The 14,048-nt window shown below is 40.2% G+C and overlaps 1 protein-coding gene across 2 annotated transcripts in view; it reads right to left on the bottom strand.

Annotated features, from left to right (window-relative positions):
- pde2a (phosphodiesterase 2A) overlaps nt 1–14,048 on the bottom strand; it is a 138,982-nt gene that overhangs the window by 27,395 nt on the left and 97,539 nt on the right. The gene's annotated exons all lie outside the window — the stretch shown is intronic.

The raw sequence follows: 14,048 nt of genomic DNA, 5'->3' as shown, positions 1-14,048 counted from the left end.
AATAACTGATGACGATACCTCGTTTACACACGTTCATTTCATATTCTTCACTCCATCTTTTACACACTTTCTGTCTCCCTGTTTTTGGTGGTCAGCGTATTAGGGGCGTTTACTCTTTCAGTCAAAAAGCAAACAGATTCTGCCACAACCTCTGACAACCAATCATCCTGCTGCAGTCATTTGTTAAAGATCTGTTCTTTGCTCTTTTGCTCCAACCCTCCTCCACACCAGGCACCTCCATTCCATCTCAACAGTGTTCATGACCTGCTCCTCCACTCCTCATCACATGCTGAATCCTTCCATCACCATCAGTGTCTAGGCTCCATCAGGGAGGTAATATCTTTCTGTTGGCCTCCCTTCCCCTTTAGTACGCCCCTTCATTGTCTCCAAACTACTGCCAATTGTGGGATAATATGGATTAGCGTTTCCAATTCTCTGTTTTGGAAAGATTAAGAAAAATAACAGGCTGTCCCATTCACATGTCAGGAAGGTGTAATGGGGGAATACATGGAGTTGACCATTGGACAAACAACACTACAGGTACTATTACACCCGAAAAGAGGATTTTCATCTATTGCAAGGTGAGCGTACTTTGTTTACTCCAGCCGCTCTTCTTGGTTCTTCTGAAAACAAGAGTCTAATTTAATACAGATAAGGTTTGGAAGCAGTATAGTGAAGCAGAGGAATAGGAGAACAGCTGATCTGAGTAAACATGGGAGCTTATATTCTGAGGTCATGCAAGATTGAGTTTATGCCTGGAGCTTTTTATTTCCACCCTCTACACACATTACAAGCAGGCGTGCAGAGCGTCTCACAACCACAACTTTATCAGAAGAGCGTTTGTAACATCCCAGCTGACAGCTCGAAATTCAAACCGTAAGAATGTTTACACTGTATGCAGTCTACTTAAAGCCCTACCAGTTCCAGTTATCACACTGCATTATTATTGCATGTAACCGCAGTGTAGAGAGAGGATCTTCAAAATCTGATCAAAGCTAAGAAATTCTGCGAGAAATCGCAGAGGCTTAAGACACTGCGGCTTTTTAAAAACTGTGTTCTGAATATAAATTTGAAAGAAGGGGAAAATGCAAGAGCTATTGCTAGATCATCCCTTAGTCAGTCACAAAGCTGAAGCAAGGGCATGTTGTTCTGTCCTTTAGCGCACAATGGTACAAAGGGACAATTAGCTGGGTGCTGTGTATGTGTGTGTGTGTGTGTGTGTGTGTGTGTGTGTGTGTGTGTGTGTGTGTGTGTGTGTTGGGGCTACATGTTCTCATGATTTGGACTCCCTGATTCTCGTCCAGCCTTCACTCACACTAACTTTTGTTTTGGACAGACAATAAGAGAAAGGACAGGATGATAAAATGTGTGTGTGATGAGCAGAGAGAGAGAGAGAGAGAGAGAGAGAGAGAGAGAGAGAGAGAGAGAGAGAGAGAGAGAGAGAGAGAGAGAGAGAGAGAGAGAGAGAGAGAGAGGGTCAAGGAGTGAAGGAGGAGAAAGAGAGAAGAAGGAAGAAATAAAGAGAGAGAGGAGAGCCCTGTCATGCCTGAGCACTCTCTGTTGGTTATTACATATGATTAGATATGATTAAATGCGATTAGCTTTGATCACTCAATCAGTCTGCCAGAGTGCTGTTATAATGAAGTTGGAGCTCTGCCAGCCCATGACTGTGTGAGTGTGTGAGTATGTGTGAGACAGAGGAAGACTTAGAGAGTGTGTTGTATCTTAAGCTGCAGATCTGGAAATGCCAGCTTAAAGCCTGATAAGAAATGTTTGATGGTAATTAGATCCAACCAGCAGATGAACAACAAATATTTCTAGCTGCTCATCTTCTTCACTCGGCTGTCAAAAACTCAGAGAGGATGGAGTCGGACTCTCTTCTCTTGTCTTTACGTGTCTGTGTGTGTGTGTGTGTGTGTGTGTGTGTGTGTGTGTGTGTGTGTGTGTGTGCGTGCGTGCGTTCATGCGTGCAATACTAGCAATAAAATGTATGCCTTGGTAAATGTCAGAGTGTGTCTTTTGACCTTTCACAATCATTGCTCGCTGTAAACTGTAAACCATCTGTTATATTAATTTACCTGCTTCTCCTATACACACACACACACACACACACACACACACACACACACACACACACACACACACACACACACACACACACACACACACACACACACACACACACACACACACACACACACACACACACACACACACACACACACACACACACGACCCCCCACAGATCATAAAGCAAATGTGCGAGCAGGAGTCTTTTCTTTTGAATTTAAATCTCCAGCTTTTATTGGATCTGTCTTCTATTTTCACATTGCTTAAATATCCTTTAATATGACTTATATAACCTTTTATTATTCATCATTTCCTTTAAATGTGCTGACGATTGTTATGCTGTTGTCTTCATTTAAAGCATATAAAAATGTCGTCCCTTTGGCTGCAGAAAGTGTCCTTTTCCAATCAAGCAATGCATTTAAAGCGCTCGTCAAGTGTCACTGAACTTCCCAAAAAGAGACTTAGATAGAGGACAATGTAATCCCTCAATAATATGAAAACTGTGGCATGGCTATAATTTAAATGAAAACATAACAATAGCACTCTTTTTCTTTGCTCTAATGCGATTTTAACTTAAGTGAATATGCCTGAAGCTTTTATCTAAATTGAGTTGAAAAAGCCATAACAGAGTCCATTTTTTAATACAAAAGACCATAAATCCTCCTGGAAAATAGAGATAGAACGAAAACAACATGACAGGACCGTCTGAGGGGCCATTATGATAATCGTGTATTGTTTCTTTTTATTTAACTATTTTTCATTTAATTTTTAGAACTTTTCAGAAACAGGTTTTATTGTTCTCCTGTCTCTGACTCCGTGTGTGTGTGTGTGTGTGTGTGTGTGTGTGCGTGCCTGTTTGTTAGTCTAGTTTCATGACAACAGTCCATCCGATGGACGTCACACCTAGCTGGTGTGTTGCCGAGGACCCAAGGATGTGCAGTACTGATTGTGAAGTAAGGGTGAGCTCAGATTTGTGCCAAAAACATTTCTTATAGTTTTGCCAGGGCGAAATCCTACTGAAGCATACCCTACTGGAAACACCAGAAAAGGGGAAACAGCATGCACTGCAAAGCAGTTCTTTAAGTCATTACCATCAGTTCAGTAAAAGATTCGTACAAAGGATTTGTTCAAGGAGACATTCGGCCAGTGTTTTTTGCATCACTGTGTTGACTGGACAGGACACACGCAACAATTATAAAATGGATGAAATCACTCGGCCAATGTTGTGTACGTTCATTTGTAACTAGGCCCGTATGGTATTTCGCTTCGGTGTTATTTAACGTTGTTTCGCTGAGCACAGCACTACACATTGCACCTAGCCCTTCCTGACCAAACACATTTCCAACAAGCACATTCTGAACGGGCACTGCACGAGTATTCACTTGTTGTTACACTGTCTTCCCCATCTTCTCATCACCTCCACATTTAACCCCTAACATGTCTTCCTTGATTTTCAGTTTTCTCCTTTTGGTTCCTCCTCCTCCCCTCCTTTCATCAGAGCGCAGACTTTGATGTTGTCTTTATCGACAGCCTTTCTAATTACTCGAAGCGCTCTGACATTTTGAAGGGTGGCAGTGATCAGCATAACTAAACACAGATTCCCTTCTCTCTTTATCTTTAACAGACACATGTTCATATATTTACCTTAGGCTCTTCTTTTCATCGTCTGACATTTTGTCCATGACAATGCTCTCATGAAACTATATACATTTGACTGTTAGGGTTATATATAGGGATGTAAAGATAAATCGTAGGCAGTTAAAAATCTGTATCGAGGGCATCAAGTATTTTTGCTTCCCAAGACAGAAAATGAAAGAGTTGAGAAGATAACAGATGAGACAAACATTTTGTGCAAATATTGCCACAAGACAGAACTTCACAAATAACACAACCAACATGATGCAGCATTTAATCGATAAATTATCGTATCATGAGTTGAGTGAATCGTTACGTACCTAGTTATATAGTTTGGAGTTTATGTCAATTTAAAGCCCAGAAGCAAAGTTAATATTTTTTAGCAAAATGAAGATCGTTTGCACATGCCTCCTGTGCAGATCACAGTATATTTTTCAGACAATACAGGATTTCTTTTCGTGAACATGCCCTCTTTATCAGACTTGTGACATTTGGGACGTGTTCAAGCAGGGATGTTGAAAAAATTTTAACCTGAATTATTTATTCTAAATTAATTAGAGTTAAGACATTTGTAATGAAACCATCATGAGACTGCGACTTATTTTCACCAGTGCACCAGAATCCCATCATTCCATGCTGCTATCTTTTTAAATGATTGAGATCATGTATCTTCGACTTTGTCTTGCATCCTTTAATAAGGCTCCCAAACTTGAAAGAATTTTGAATAAACTCCTGATATTTGCCGAATGAGCTGTATGTGTGAACACAAACAGACACATTTTAGTTTGGACTTCATGTGAGAACGCAGCAGGTTGAGTTCGAGGGGGTAATGATGTTTATATCCTGTACCTGCTGCACACTGATACATAGACTGTATGCATGCTACTGCTACAATCTCTGCACATCACATCAGCTGCATTACGTTTTCTGATCGACAGGATATTGATCTCTGCTAGTTAAACGGGTATATATATTGATATATACACTCAACAAAAATATAAACGCAACACTTTTGTTTTTGCTCCCATTTGTCATGAGATGGACTCAAAGATCTAAAATTCATTCCAGATACACAATATTACCATTTCTCTCAAACATTGTTCACAAATCTGTCTAAATGTGTGATAGTGAGCACTTTTGCTTTGCTGAGATAATCCATCCCACCTCACAGGTGTGCCACATCAAGATGCTCATCAGACACCATGATTAGTGCATAGGTGTACCTTAGACTGTCCACAATAAAAGGCCACCCTGAAATGTGCAGTTTTTGCTTTATTGAGGGTCTGGGGACTCAGAACCAGTCAGTATCTGGTGTGACCACCATTTGCCTCATGCAGTGCAACACATCTTCTTCGCATAGAGTTTATCAGATTGTCAATTGTGGCCTGTGGAATGTTGGTCCACTCCTCTTCAATGGCTGTGCGAAGTTGCTGGATATTAGTGGGAACTGGTACGCGCTGTCGTATACGCCGGTCAAGCACATCCCAAACATGCTCAATGGGTGACATGTCCGGTGAGTATGCTGGCCATGCAAGAACTGGGACATTTTCAGCTTCCAAGAATTGTGTACAGATCCTTGCAACATGGGGCCGTGCATTATCTTGCTGAAACATGAGGTGATGTTCATGGATGTATGGCACAACAATGGGCCTCAGGATCTCATCACGGTATCTCTGTGCATTCAAAATGCCATCAATAAAATGCACCTGTGTTCTTCGTCCATAACAGATGCCTGCCCATACCATAACCCCACCACCACCATGGGCCACTCGATCCACAACATTGACATCAGCAAAGCGCTCACCCACACGACGCCACACACGCTGTCTGCCATCTGCCCTGAACAATGTAAACCGAGATTCATCCGTGAAGAGAACACCTCTCCAACGTGCCAGACGCCATCGAATGTGAGCATTTGCCCACTCAAGTCTGTTACGGCGACGATCTGGAGTCAGGTTAAGACCCCGATGAGGACGACGAGCATGCAGTTGAGCTTCCCTGAGACGGTTTCTGACAGTTTGTGCAGAAATTCTTTGGTTATGCAAACCAATTGTTTCAGCAGCTGTCTGAGTAGCTGGTCTCAGACGATCTTGGAGGTGAACCTGCTGGATGTGGAGGTCCTGGGCTGGTGTGGTTACACGTGGTCTGCGGTTGTGAGGCGGGTTGGATGTACTGCCATATTCTCTGAAACGCCTTTGGAGACGGCTTATGGTGGAGAAATGAACATTCAATGCCCGAGCAACAGATCTGGTTGACATTCCTGCTGTCAGCATGCCAATTGCACGCTCCCTCAATGCTTGCGCCATCTGTGGCATTTTGCTGTGAGACAAAACTGCACATTTCAGAGTGGCCTTTTATTGTGGGCAGTATAAGGTACACCTGTGCACTAATCATGGTGTCTGATGAGCATCTTGATGTGGCACACCTGTGAGGTGGGATGGATTATCTCAGCAAAGCAAAAGTGCTCACTATCACACATTTAGACAGATTTGTGAACAATGTTTGAGAGAAATGGTAATATTGTGTATCTGGAATGAATTTTAGATCTTTGAGTCCATCTCATGACAAATGGGAGCAAAAACAAAAGTGTTGCGTTTATATTTTTGTTGAGTATATATATATATATATATATATATATATATATATATATATATATATCATTAATCATTAATGTAAAGGCAAATATTCTCATCATAGCATTGCATAGTAACCCTCTGTTACTCTGTCCGGAGTCTGTCTGACAGGAATAATCTCCTGAAATGATCTACATATTTATGAGAAAAGGGCTTATAAGAACCCTTTCTGATACTTTAATCTTTTGGCTTCACTCAGTCTGTGCATGAACCTATACGTACAGTACTACACCAATTTCAGAATACAATTAGACTGTCACACAGGACAGGGTAGTTCGGGAAATGCCTCAACTATAATTGAAATGGACCCTTATTAAAGTTACATATGTTGAGTTGCACGTCTTACATGCGAGAGAAACACAATTTTTTAGTTGTAGCCAAACATTTCCTAAAGCTGCCTGCTAGCTGATTACCCCTCATGATTTTTGCCAATATTTGCACAGAGAGACACACAGATAGAATTGATTGGCTAAGATTTATTTCCACATGTTCTGTAACTTTTACCGAATCCACTTATTAAATTGAATTCTTCCTTTAGCCTTCACTTTCAGTTATTTCCTGTATCCCAAAAACGTATTCTCGTCTACATTTATCTATTTGGCTCATTACTTCATGCCCTGCCAAAAAAACAAATTGCAAACTTGTCTCTCTCCTCTCTTCTTAGGCATCCTCCTTTTTTCTCCTTCCTGTCCTCTAATTTTTCATCAGGGTTCTCTGTGCTGGCTGTCCATGTCCCACTCCAGATGTTTGGGGTTTGAATATTTATCCTCCAGGTGTTTTACCCAGTCCCTGTGTGCATAATGATCTTGTTACGCTCTCTCTCTTTCTTCTCCCACTTTGTAATGGTTTTCTTTCTCCTCTGCAATCTTTCTGAAATGATGTAATATTGAATCCTTTTCTTGCTTGTGTGTCCTTGCATGGAAAGGGTCACTTCTTTGTTGTTCTGCCTCAGGTGTCTTCTATTATTCATCCGTCAAAGTTGTTTTGTTTTTAGGAAGTAAGATTTGAGGATGACCTTTTTTTTCTACACACCTTGAAGCCATAGAGGATTTAAGATATTTGTAGTACAAATGAATGTTAATTGACTTCATAGATGAATAATGTTGAGGGCAGTGTGTTAATTTTAGGGTTTCCTCGAGATGACAGCCACAACACATGAAGCTACCTGTAATTAATTAGTGAACTCTTTTTGTTATATGTTCTCCATATTTTCTCTTTCTTTTATTTGCATGAATAGAAGGTTTTCAGTCGTGCACAGAGAGGCACACAGTGTCTAAAGTGTTCAATCCTCTGCTACAAGATCTTCGCTCGATTTGCTCTTCAGGAAAGCACTTAAGCCTAAAGCATCTCTGTGTAGCTGCTCAGGAGACGTTGTAAAAAGCACAGAACATAGTGGTCAGTTGACTGCAGGTACATAGTGTGTATGGAAATGAGATTACAATCAAGCAGGATTTAGGTGTTAAGCAAGAAAGTGCCGACCAGGTAATAGGGGAGCGAGAAAAAAAAAGACACATGGCAAAATTTTACTTTTTCATTTCATCTTTTCCCCGAACTCCAGCAGTCATAAATCACAGTTAATAGAGAAGAAAGGCAGACATTTGGAGCATAACTCCAGGAGGACAACTCACTGAAAGAGCTTAATTAAGTCTACATGGACAGAGCTGTAGCTCGCAGGATGAAGTCAAATCTGCACTGTACAATGTCGAGATGATTTTCTACCAAGCAGAACTAGGCCAGATAATATTTGCACGTTTTCGAAGATTTATTTGAAACAGCCCTAACAGCTTGGCAAGCCAAGAGTTTTTGGCACAATGTAGTGAGAACGTTATGGCTTAACAATGACTTCTTTTAGAAAGACAACGTTCATGATACTGTCTAATTTGTTTACATCTCTTATGCTGTTGTATTTCAGGCTTATTAAGACTTTACGTATTCCCACAGCTGTTTGACCTCCTCTGCTCTTATGTTTGCTGTATTTTTGCTCTGAAATGGTGAAAGCATAATTGCACAAATAGTTGTACATTATGAGGGATGCTGTGAAAAGCTCTTAATATGAATCCTGTGTGTGTAAGGTTCAGCAGGAAGCAGATTTGAACCCCTGAGGAGCCCTGAGGATGCACTATGTACGGAAATGCTAATGCAAATACATTTTACGAACAAGTATGGTGAAAAGTGGTGAAGTGAGAAAGCAGCAGGAATATGTAAGCAACATGAACCAATGATGGGATGACAATTCTAATTCAGTCAGGTACCCGACTTTTTGTTGAAGGTGAAGGTGATAAGAGAAAGGACCTTCATTTGACACAAGCTATTATGGGAAACAACCCAGCTCGCTGCTGTTTGATATTCATGTTTTTAAGGTCCATTTTTCTCAACAATTATAGAGCTTCAAGCCACATCTCATGACCTTCATTAGTGGAGTTTTTCATGTAAAAGCAGGCAAATATATTAATAAACTGAAAATGAGGCATTTATCTCAAAGGGTAATTATCAAAAACCAAACAATCTTTGACAGCAGAGAAAAAGAGGTAAAGTGCAGTAAGCGCAAGAGAGTTTGTTTCCAAGTTAAAGTGAAACTTCAAACAAACTACTTTAAGTCACGTCAAGTCACTTTTATCACATCTAAAAACAACAGGAGAATAACCAAAGTGATGCCCCAGCCCCACAACCATCGCCGCCCTCATTCATGCACGGCCGATGTTCCGACCTTCACCTCAATGGCAAGGAAGTTTGGACAACATGAACATGAAGAAAACAGAAAAGAAATCCTACCTGCATATTATATCATATGCTCTTCAAGTGTTTCAACATAACACTTGTTATGAATTGGCGCTATACAAATAATGAATGATTGAGTACTGGGGAGAGAACAAATCCGATACATCAGCCGATATCTTCCTTAGATCTATGAAACCTGTAGAGATAGGTAGATACAGATATACACATTTATTGGGTTGACCCATTAAATGCATTTATCAAACACTTGAAGAAAAGATATATCATGAAGTAACTGCACATGTATTTGCATCTCTGCTTGACACTCAAGCGATAACTGTTGTTATTCATTTAGCACACTGTGGTGACAACCGCTCGTGTAATACAGTGATGCTCAAATGAAATACTATTTGATTGGTCATATCTGTGATGAAATTGCATACTAATAGTCACTGGACATGCTAGTATTGGCCGACATTATTGGCTGGCTGATTTATTGTCCGGCTCTATCTACTGTAATGACATAAAGTCAGGACCTTCTGGTAGATCAAAGGTTATGACGTTAACTTAGCCAGGGGAAAAAAAAAATCTTTACAAATCAAAAACTAAATGAAAACAGCTAAAAGGTCAATAAAGAGAGGATATGGCTTTTGACTCTCCAGGTGAGCTGTCAGGAAGTTTTTCATTTGAAGTGAGACATTAAAAGATGCAGCAGTGTTGTTCTGTTCCATCACTGTGACTTCAGGGAGACACCCGTTTGCCTTAAGGGACAAAATAGCATGTGAGCATGTGATCATGATTTAACAAAAACACATTAATTTCAAATTAATTAACCGCGAGTTCATGCTGACAGCCCTCGTTTGTGTCTATTTATTGTTTAAAGATCATGATGGTCTTTTTTTGGCATAATGTATAAGACTTATAGCTCCTCATTTCAATCAGAGTCCATATTTACAATTAAAATATATTTTTATACACTGGAGCTCTTCTTCAAGATCTTAAGAAAAAAAGCAGCCTCTTAGCACATAAAGTGAAGATTTTCTTTCACAAACATCTCTAGTGGATCAACAAAATCAAAGTGTCCCTGTGATATGTTCTCCACCCTATTAAGAGCTGTCTCTAAATCTGCCACCTTAATTCTTCACTTGATCAGAAAGTCCACGTTTTTTTCACTTCCTCTGAGTCATTGTCTCAGATATCTGCTGTAGGTACGTTTAATTTGTCTTCGAGCATGATAGTCACAGGATATGAGTTATATTCCTCATTATGAAACAAAGTCATTCGTTCTCCAATCTGAATGGATGAGTCACAGCCAAGCTGACGTAAAACACACCCTTTTTATATTCATGCACTTATCAGGAGAAATAAAACTTTTGGAACGAGGGTTTGTTTTATATTTCATAATTTGACTTATTTTTACTTAAAAAAAGACAACCTAACAACAGAAAGCAAACCCTTTACATTACTTATCAATCCTTAAAAGTATAATGTTCACCGATCAATATTAATTCCTTTTGGAAATTTAAGCAGTTAAGGGCATACTAATATTCTTGTCAACACCAGATAAAGACCTAGCTTACTCAAAGACTGGACTGGCAGGATTAGTTGAAGGAGCTAATTAAAGCCTTTAGGGTAACGTTTTTCTTATCAGCTCGGTTGTTCACAGAAACGTCTGAAGCATTCAATCCTGGCCATTTGCATTTCAAAAGCTTTACTATTTGACCTTGATCCAGCATCAAGATGATGAAGGGCAATTTCACCACTTGTGCAGATGATTAAAGGCATCCTCCTTCATGTCCTTAGATCTTCATGTAAAATCAACTCTTCACATGTTCTGACAAGCCCCAGGGTGCAGCTCCGTAAATCACTAGCTCTCTCTGCTTCACCTGCTGCATGTTTACACAGGATAGTTAAGCCGATGAGAGACGCACTGTTGACTCCTTAACATTGGAGCTAAGTGAATGACTTATGTAGATTGATTTTTGTGTCTGTCAGACGCTACAGGCAAAGAAGCCAAAAGGGACACGTGTAAAGACACAGCGCACACCGAGTATCTGTTTGAGAAAACACACACACACACACACACACACACACACACACACACACACACACACACACACACACACACACACACGCGCACACACACACACACACACACACACACACACACACACACACACACACACACACACACGTCCAGAGGGAGGCTGGGAGTGTTGCATTGGGTCCTGGTTGTTATTCCAACAGAGCTGGGTCTCCAGTAGCATCACTAACATACTGGAGACACATGCACTGTAGAATACAGCCAAGCCATGAAGACAAGCCTCTGTCACGCACACACTCAGACATTCACCAACATGCACACACGCACACCCATCAGTATAATGACCCTATGATCTTTCCAGAAATGCAAGAGCATGGACATCGCGGAGGAAAAAGTTCAATAAAATTATCTAATTCAGAGGAAGAACATAGAGAAAAGGGAAGGGAGGACTGATCAAGATAGTGACTTTGTCTTTGTCACACACACACACACACACACACACACACACACACAAAGGACACAAAAAATGAAGAGATACTGCTCCAGTGATGATGATAATGCTGGCCTATCACTGTGTGAGTCTGTGTGTGATTGTGTGTCAAAGAAAGTGTAGGAGATTTGGAGACAGACAGGCAAGGGATTTTTGAGTGAAAGTTATTAAAGCGAGAGCAGCCAACAGACAGTAATTCATAAATATTCCCTCAGCGTGACTCATGGGATGAGGATGATAGACAGGAGGAGTGAGAATCCGAAATTCAGACCTGAAAGAACAAGAAGAAAAGGCAGGAACTGACAGACTAAACAGGAAAACGCAATCCCATAAAGAGAGAAAACTTTCACTGATGAATTTCCCACACCGCTCAGAGGACAAGCATGGAGGCATAGCGAGAACGTTTGGAGGGAGCCAGGGGAAAGAATCCAGAAGACAAGTGATCTTAATGGTCATTGAGATGTTTATCAGTTCAAGCACAGTCTGAGTTTTGTGAGAACGCTTCACAAATATATCACATAGCTGCAATCAAATAAATCTTTTCCATACATTTTTTAGCTCTTTAACTCAGTAGAATGCCAAATAGAGCAACACGCTATTCAGACAGTCTCACAGATGAATGGAATAGATCCTGAAGTCAGTACTAATTCATAAATAGAATCAATAGAATCAATTAATCCTTTTGAATTGAAAATTAATTCAGAATCAAATCATGAGACACCCAAAGGTTCCAAGCCATAATCAATGCCCTAATCCTTTTTTGTGTTCGACACAAAAGGCTTCTTCAGTTCTAAACTATCTGATGGACGGAGTTAGAAATTGGGAGGTGAAACATCTTCAAGATCTCCAACCATTCCAGTGGCCTTTGGATCAAGCTTTGAGCACAGTGTTGATGTTTTGAACTCTGGTAGCACAACAGAAGAATATCTTTTAAGTATCGTTCAGCTTTAACTTAATGTTCAATTGGTGCACAAAGATTTTAAGTCAATGTTATCATTTATTTGTGTCAACAAAGACAAGGAAGGACATTGATAAAAGGTAAACGTTGAAAAACTCCTGGTGACAGTAAACCATTCTGTAATACTAACCGTGCAGTCAACAGCCATTCATTTCTGTAGATAAGTATCAGTGTAGGTGTATTAATGAGTTCCTCTGCTATGTTCTTTATGTCTCTATTTGTGTAATGATGCATACTTTCTTTTTGTCATCTGTCCACGGTGATCACAGCAGCACCTATGACCCTCCACGTGTGTTACTCTGACGAAAAAAGTCAAAAGTGTCTGACTGTGTTTTTACAGTATTCACATGTGTTTGTTCTCTGTTGGTTTTATCTGATGTTTGTAATGAAGAAATAACAGGTATGTGCTTTCATTGCATATTAATTTTGCTTCATAAAAAAATCATGCAGAATAAATGAATGGAAGTTTAAATGTGCACTGTAACCATGGAAACTATTACTGAATAGGCTTTGATACTTAAAGCAATGATGATTATAATGGAGATATTGATATCTCCAGGTGTGAGGCAGTGCAAAGTAGAAAGTACATTTAAAACTGGTAAATCGGTTTTAACACATCATTGAGTATAGTGAAGTATAACTTTGTAATGATGTTGCTGTCATCGCTGTGTTTGTTCCTGCAGTCTGCAAAATGCAGAAAAATGCTAAGCACCTTGTTTTATTTAAATGACAGTGATTGTCATCAGTTCTTTCCTCCACCCAAATGTCAACAGATGCCAATCAGCGGTTTGTAAATATCATGGTCACTCAAAAACTACCCTTTGAAATTCAACAGAGAGTAAGGGCATGCACTCTTTAGAGACGATGATACCTGAGCTTGTGTATTTTTTTTTCTTATGTGAGGAGAAACTCACGGCTCGGAGAATGACAAAAGGAGACTAAGACACTCTATCCATCTAAAGTTTTCTTCTGAGTGCAGGCATCTTTTCTCCTATTGTTCTGTTTCCAACCAGCTAATCAAATAGTAGATTTGTATGGTCCTTGTCATGTGACTGCTCGGACACAGGGCTGATAGCAGGGCTACGACTATTATTAAACTCATCATCCAGACAAAGTTGAAGGAAATGTACCTTCTATATCACAGTGATGAGTAGAACAGAGTAGAATCAGTGAAACAGTAGCTGCCAACAGACTGTTGTCATAGGGACATGAGTTATGTGCAATTTTTATTCTCAGTGCACAAGCACTTCATCCAGGTGCTTCTGCCTGAATAAATCGCCTGGTGGACACAGGGCCTAATGGGACAGCAGAGCAGAAGAACACCAATTCCTTCTCATTCACACAAATAATGGCCTCCATCATTCATACCCGCTGTCTTTTACATTTGTTCTCAACCTTTGGCTCGTCTGGATGTGGTTCAGGCTCTCGCTCTTTGTCGCTTTGTTCCCTCTGATGTTTTGCGTTGCCTCACTATTCACCATCTCCAACCCCACCCCTTTTGCC

Source organism: Symphodus melops, assembly GCF_947650265.1.
Source record: "Symphodus melops genome assembly, chromosome: 10".
In the NCBI taxonomy this organism is placed as follows: domain Eukaryota; kingdom Metazoa; phylum Chordata; class Actinopteri; order Labriformes; family Labridae; genus Symphodus; species Symphodus melops.
The sequence above is the reverse complement of the archived record's forward strand: the minus strand, read 5'-3'. Positions and strand labels throughout refer to the sequence as shown.